Below are 7,129 nucleotides of genomic sequence, written 5' to 3'. Positions count from 1 at the left end.
GGTTAAATTACCCGACTGTACACAATCAAAAGAGGGAGCGGAGTTGTTCAGCTAAGAGAAGGTGTGAAAGTCCGACCTTGGTTTGTAAAAAGCGGGTAAGAAAAGGTTCGTATGCCCGAATATACACCATCAAAAGCGGAAGCGGAGGTGTTCGGCTGCAAGATATTGTGAACGTCCGACCAAAGTTTGTAAAAAGCAGTTAAGAAAAGGTTCGAATATCTAACCAAACATAATCAAAAGCGGGAGCAGAGCTGTTCGACTGGAAGTAGGTGTGAATGTCAGATCATAATTTTCAAAAAGCTGATGAGAAAGGGTGAGAATGCCCGACTATACATCATCAAATGCGGGAGCGGAGTTGTTCGGCTGTGAGTAGGTGTGAATCTCCGACCATAATTGCTGAAAAATGTGTTAGAATAGGTAAAAATGCCGGTCCATACATCATCAAAAGCGAGAGAGGTTGTGTTCGGCTGCAAGTAGGTGTGAATGTCCAGCCATAATTACTCACAAACGGGTAAGAAAAGGTAGTATTGCCAGACCATATATGATCAAAACAGGGAGCGGAGGTGGTTCAGCTGCAAGAAGGTTTGAATGTCCGACTAAAGTTCAAATATATTAAAGAAAGCGGGAGGAGAGGTCTTCGGATGAGAGTGGTTGAAAATTTCCAACCATAATGTATAAAATGCGGTGAAAAAAAGGTGTGATAGAACACTAAAAGGTGGAGCGGAAGTGTTCGGCTGCAAGAAGGTGTGAATATCCGACTATATTTGGTGAAAAGCAGGTGAAGCAAGGTCTGAATGCCCAACCTTACATCATCAAAAGCGAGATCAGAGGTGTTTGGCTGCAAGAAGGCCATAGTTTGCCAAAAGCGGGTAAGGTGCGAATGTCCGACTAAATATCAACAAAATTTGGGGCAGAGGTCTTCGGATGCAAGTGGGTGTGAATATCCAACCATACAAGTATGGTGGAGAGGAAGCTGTGAATAGCCGACCATAGTTTGGAAAAAGCGGGTAAGAAAAGGTTTGAATACCCGAACATACACCATCAAAAGAGGGAGCGGAGGTGTTCCGCTGTACGAAGGTGTGAATGTCCGACCATAGTTGGTAAAAAGCGGGTAAGAAAAGGTTAAAATACCCGACTGTACACAATCAATAGCGGGAGCAGAGTTGTTCGGCTACTAAAAGGTGTGAAAGTCCGACCCTGGTTTGTAAAAAGCGGGTAAGAAAAGGTTCGAATGCCCGAACATACACCAACAAAAGAGGGAGCGGAGGTGTTCGGCTGCAAGAAGGTGTGAACGTCCAACCAAAGTTTGTAAAAAAGCAGTTAAGAAAAGGTTCGAATATCTAACCAAACATAATCAAAAGCGGGAGCAGAGCTGTTCGACTGCAAGTAGGTGTGAATGTCAGAGAATAATTTGCAAAAAGCTGATGAGAAAGGGTGAGAAATCCCGACTATACACCATCAAATGCGGTAGCGGAGTTGTTCGGCTGTGAGTAGGTGTGATTCTCCAACCATAATTGCTGAAAAATGTGTTAGAAAAGGTAAGAATGCCGGTCCATACATCATCAAAAGCGGGAGAGGTGGTGTTCGGCTGCAAGTAGGTGTGAATGTCCATTAATAATTGCTTTAAAACATGAAAGAAAATTTTCGAATATCAAACCTTACATGATCATTAGCGGGAGAGGAGGTGTTCAGCTGCAAGAAGATGTGAATATCCACCCATAATTACTGAAAAATGGGTAGGAAAAGATGCGAATGTCCAACCATAAATCATCAAAAGCAGGAGTGGAGTTGTTCAGCTACAAGAAGGTATGAAAGTCCAACCATGGTTTGTAAAAAGCGGGTAAGAGAAGGTTCGAATACCCGAATATATACCATCAAAAGCGGAAGTGGGGGTGTTCGGCTGCAAGAAGGTGTGAACGTCCGACCAAATATTGTAAAAAGCAGTTAAGAAAAGGTTTGAATATCCAACCGAACATAATCAAAAGCGGGAGCAGAGCTGTTCGACTGCAAGTAGGTGTGAATGTCAGATCATAATTGCTGAAAAATGTGATAGAAAAGACTAGAATGCCGGACAATACATCATCAAAAGCGGGAGAGGTGGTTTTTCGGCTGCAAGTAGGTGTGAATGTCCAGCCATAATTACTCACAAACGGGGGAAGAAAAGGTAGTATTTCCAGACCACACATGATCAAAACAGGGAATGGAGGTGGTTCAGCTGCAAGGTGTGAATGTCTGACTAAAGTTTGTAAAAACCGTGTAAGACAAGGGGCGAATGCCCGACAATGTATGATCAAAAGAGGGAGCGGAGGTTTTCGGCTGCAAGGTCTGAATGTCCAACCATAATTTGTAAAAATCGGGGAAGAAAAGGCTCGAAAGCCCGACTATACACCATCAAAAGCGGGAGCAGAGGTGTTCAGGTGCAAGCAGGTCTGAATGTCCGACCAATAATTACTGAAAAATGGGTAAGAAAAGGTGCGAATGCCAAATCATACATCATCAAAAGCAGGAGCGGATGTGTTCGGCTACAAGAAGGTTTGAATGTCCAACCATAGTAAGTAATAGGCGGGTAAGAAAAGGCTCGAATGCCCGACTATACACCATCAAAAGCGGAAGCGGAGGTGTTCGGCTGCAAGATATTGTGAACGTCCGACCAAAGTTTGTAAAAAGCAGTTAAGAAAAGGTTCGAATATCTAACCAAACATAATCAAAAGCGGGAGCAGAGCTGTTCGACTGCAAGTAGGTGTGAATATCAGATCATAATTTGCAAAAAGCTGATGAGAAAGGGTGAGAATGCCCGACTATACACCATCAAATGCGGGAGCGGAGTTGTTCGGCTGTGAGTAGGTGTGAATCTCCGACCATAATTGCTGAAAAATGTGTTAGAAAAGGTAAGAATGCCGGTCCATACATCATCAAAAGCGAGAGAGGTTGTGTTCGGCTGCAAGTAGGTGTGAATGTCCATTAATAATTGCTTTAAAACATGAAAGAAAATTTTCGAATATCAAACCTTACATGATCATTAGCGGGAGAGGAGGTGTTCAGCTGCAAGAAGATGTGAATATCCACCCATAATTACTGAAAAATGGGTAGGAAAAGATGCGAATGTCCAACCATAAATCATCAAAAGCAGGAGTGGAGTTGTTCAGCTACAAGAAGGTTTTACAAACCATGGTTTGTAAAAAGCGGGTAAGAAAAGGTTCGAATACCCGAATATATACCATCAAAAGCGGAAGCGGAGGTGTTCGGCTGCAAGAAGGTGTGAACGTCCGACCAAAGTTTGTAAAAAGCAGTTAAGAAAAGGTTTGAATATCCAACCGAACATAATCAAAAGCGGGAGCAGAGCTGTTCGACTGCAAGTAGGTGTGAATGTCAGATCATAATTGCTGAAAAATGTGATAGAAAAGACTAGAATGCCGGACAATACATCATCAAAAGCGGGAGAGGTGGTTTTTCGGCTGCAAGTAGGTGTGAATGTCCAGCCATAATCACTCACAAACGGGGGAAGAAAAGGTAGTATTTCCAGACCACACATGATCAAAACAGGGAATGGAGGTGGTTCAACTGCAAGGTGTGAATGTCTGACTAAAGTTTGTAAAAACCGTGTAAGACAAGGGGCGAATGCCCGACAATGTATGATCAAAAGAGGGAGCGGAGGTTTTCGGCTGCAAGGTCTGAATGTCCAACCACAATTTGTAAAAATCGGGGAAGAAAAGGCTCGAAAGCCCGACTATACACCATCAAAAGCGGGAGCAGAGGTGTTCAGGTGCAAGAAGGTCTGAATATCCGACCAAAAATTAATGAAAAATGGGTAAGAAAAGGTGCAAATGCCAAATCATACATCATCAAAAGCAGGAGCGGATGTGTTCGGCTACAAGAAGGTTTGAATGTCCAACCATAGTAAGTAATAGGCGGGTAAGAAAAGGCTCGAATGCCCGACTATATACCATCAAAAGCGGAAGCGGAGGTGTTCGGCTGCAAGACGGTGTGAACGTCCGACCAAAGTTTGTAAAAAGCAGTTAAGAAAATGTTCGAATATCCAACCAAACATAATCAAAAGCGGGAGCAGAGCTGTTCGACTGCAAGTAGGTGTGAATATCAGATCATAATTTGCAAAAAGCTGTTGAGAAAGGGTGAGAATGCCCGACTATACACTATCAAATGTGGGAGCGGAGTTGTTCGGCTGTGAGTAGGTGTGATTCTACAACCATAATTGCTGAAAAATGTGTTAGAAAAGGTAAGAATGCCGGACCATATATCACCAAAAGCGGGAGAGGTTGTGTTCGGCTGCAAGTAGGTGTGAATGTCCAGCCATAATTACTCACAAACGGGTAAGAAAGGGTACTATTGCCAGACCATATATGATCAAAACAGGGAGCGGAGGTGGTTCAGCTGCAAGAAGGTTTGAATGTCCGACTAAAGTTTGTAAAAAGCGGGTAAGACAAGGTGTGAATTCCCGACAATGTATGATCAAAAGAGGAGTGGAGGTTTTCGGCTGCAAGAAGGTCTGAATGTCCACCCATAATTACTGAAAAATGGGTAAGAAAAGGTGCGAAAGCCCAACCGCACATGATCATAAGTGGATGAGAAGGTGTTCGACTGCAAGTAGGTGTGAATGTAAGATCATAATTTGTAAAAAGCGGGTAAGAAAAGGTAAGAATGCCCAACCATAAATTATCAAAAGCGGCAGCAGAGTTTCGACTGGTATTTATCAATGTCTAGATAGATTTCAACAAAAAACAACGTTGTACTTTGCAGTAAAAGAAAGTGCAAATCAAAAGTTTTAGGAATCCGAGAATAAGCTTATTTTCATGAGTTCTGCACGATTTCGGATTTTATGTATAAAATGAATTCCTTCACGCAAACTAAGTTAACACTGCTTTGTCATTCATATGTACCCATTTCTACATATATTTCAAGCATAAACTTCCTCATACTACCCTGAATGAGAAAGAGCAACACTTGTGATTAAGCCATACGCCCCTTTTGAGGAGTTCTGCATGGTTTGGGATTTTATCTATAAAATTAATTCCTTCACTCAAACTATGTTAAAACGGCTTTTACCTTCATATTTATCAATGTCTCGATAGATTTAAACAAAAAAACAACGTTGTACTTTGCAATAAAAGAAAGAGCAAATCAAAAGTTTTAGGAATCCGAGAATAAGCTTATTTTCATGAGTTCTGCACGATTTCGGATTTTATGTATAAAATGAATTCATTCACTCAAACCAAGTTAAAACTGCTTTTTCATTCATATTTATCAATGTCTAGATCGACTTCAACAAAGAACAACATTGTATTTTGCAGTAGAAGAAAGAGCAAAACTGAAGGATCAGGAATCCGAGAATAAGCTTCTTTTCATACGTTCTGCATGATTTGGGATTTTATGTATAAAATTAATTCCTTCACTCAAACTAAGTTAACACTGCTTTGTCCTTCATATGTATCCATTTCTACATATATTTCAAGCATAAACTTCCTCATACTACCCTGAATGAGAAAGAGCCACACTTGTGATTAAGCCATACGCCCCTTTTGAGGAGTTCTGCATGATTTGGGATTTTATCTATAAAATCAATTCCTTCACTCAAACTATGTTAAAACGGCTTTTACCTTCATATTTATCAATGTCTCGATAGATTTAAACAAAAAAACAACGTTGTACTTTGCAGTAAAAGAAAGAGCCAATCAAAAGTTTTAGGAATCCGAGAATAAGCTTATTTTCATGAGTTCTGCACGATTTCAGATTTTATGTATAAAATGAATTCATTCACTCAAACCAAGTTAAAACTGCTTTTTCATTCATATTTATCAATGTCTAGATCGACTTCAACAAAGAACAACATTGTATTTTGCAGTAGAAGAAAGAGCAAAACTGAAGGATCAGGAATCCGAGAATAAGCTTATTTTCTTATGGGCAAGTGGGAACTGCTTTGTCCTTCGTATTTATCAATATGTAGATGGATTTCAACTTCTTCTACTGCAAAGTCCAATGTTTTTCTTTGTTGAAGTCGATCTAGACATTGATGAATATGGAAGGACAAAGCAGTTTTAACTTGGTTTGAGCAAAGCAATTCATTTTATAGCAAAATCCGAAATCGTGCAGAACTCATGAAAGCAGGCTTATACTCGGATTCCTGAAACTTTAGATTTGCTCTTTCTTTTACTGCAAAGTACAACGTTGTTTTTTTGTTTAAATATTTCTAGACATGGTAAATATGAAGGACAAATCAGTTTTAACATAGTTTGAGTGAAGTTATGCATTTTATAAGCAAAATCCCAAATCATGCAAAACTCACGAAAAGCTTTTTCTCGCTTTTCACTGCTTTTTACAAACTTTGGTCGGACGTTCACACCTTCTTGCATCCGAACACCTCCGCTTCCGCTTTTGATGATGTATATTCGGGCATTCGAACCTTTTATTACCCGCTTTTTACAAACCATTGTTGGACTTTCACACCTTCTTGCAGCCGAACACCACCTCTCCCGCTTTTGATGATGTATGGTCCAGTAACCTTTTCTAACACATTTTTCAGCAATTATGGTCGGACATTCACACCTACTCACAGCTGGACACCTCCGCTCCCGCTTTTGATCATACAATGTCGGGACATCGCTCCTTGTCTTACCAGCTTTTTACAAACTTTAGTCGAACATTCACACCTTCTTGCAGCTGAACACCTCCGCTCCCGCTTTTGATGATGTATAGTCGGGCTTTCGAGCCTTTTCTTACCCGGTTTTTACAAATTATGGTTGGACATTCAGACCTTGCAGCCGAACACCTCCGCTCTCTCTTTTGATCATACATTGTCGGGCATTCGCACCTTGTCTTACCCGCTTTTTACAAACTATAGTCAGACATTCACACCTTGCAGCTGAACCTCCGCTCCCTGTTTTGATCATGTATGGTCTGGCAATACTACCTTTTCTTCCCCCGTTTGTGATTAATTATGGCTGGACATTCAAACCTACTTGCAGTCGAACAGATCTGCTCCCGCTTTTGATTATGTTTGGTTGGATATTCGAACCTTTTCTTAACTGCTTTTTACAAACCATGGTCGTACTTTCACACCTTCTTGTAGCCGAACAACTCCGCTCTCGCTATTGATTTTGTACAGTCGGGTATCTTA

The sequence above is a fragment of the Leuresthes tenuis genome, unplaced genomic scaffold, assembly GCF_036924035.1.
Source record: "Leuresthes tenuis unplaced genomic scaffold, fLeuTen1.0.hap1 SCAF_17, whole genome shotgun sequence".
Taxonomy (NCBI): Eukaryota; Metazoa; Chordata; class Actinopteri; order Atheriniformes; family Atherinopsidae; genus Leuresthes; species Leuresthes tenuis.
The sequence above is the reverse complement of the archived record's forward strand: the minus strand, read 5'-3'. Positions refer to the sequence as shown.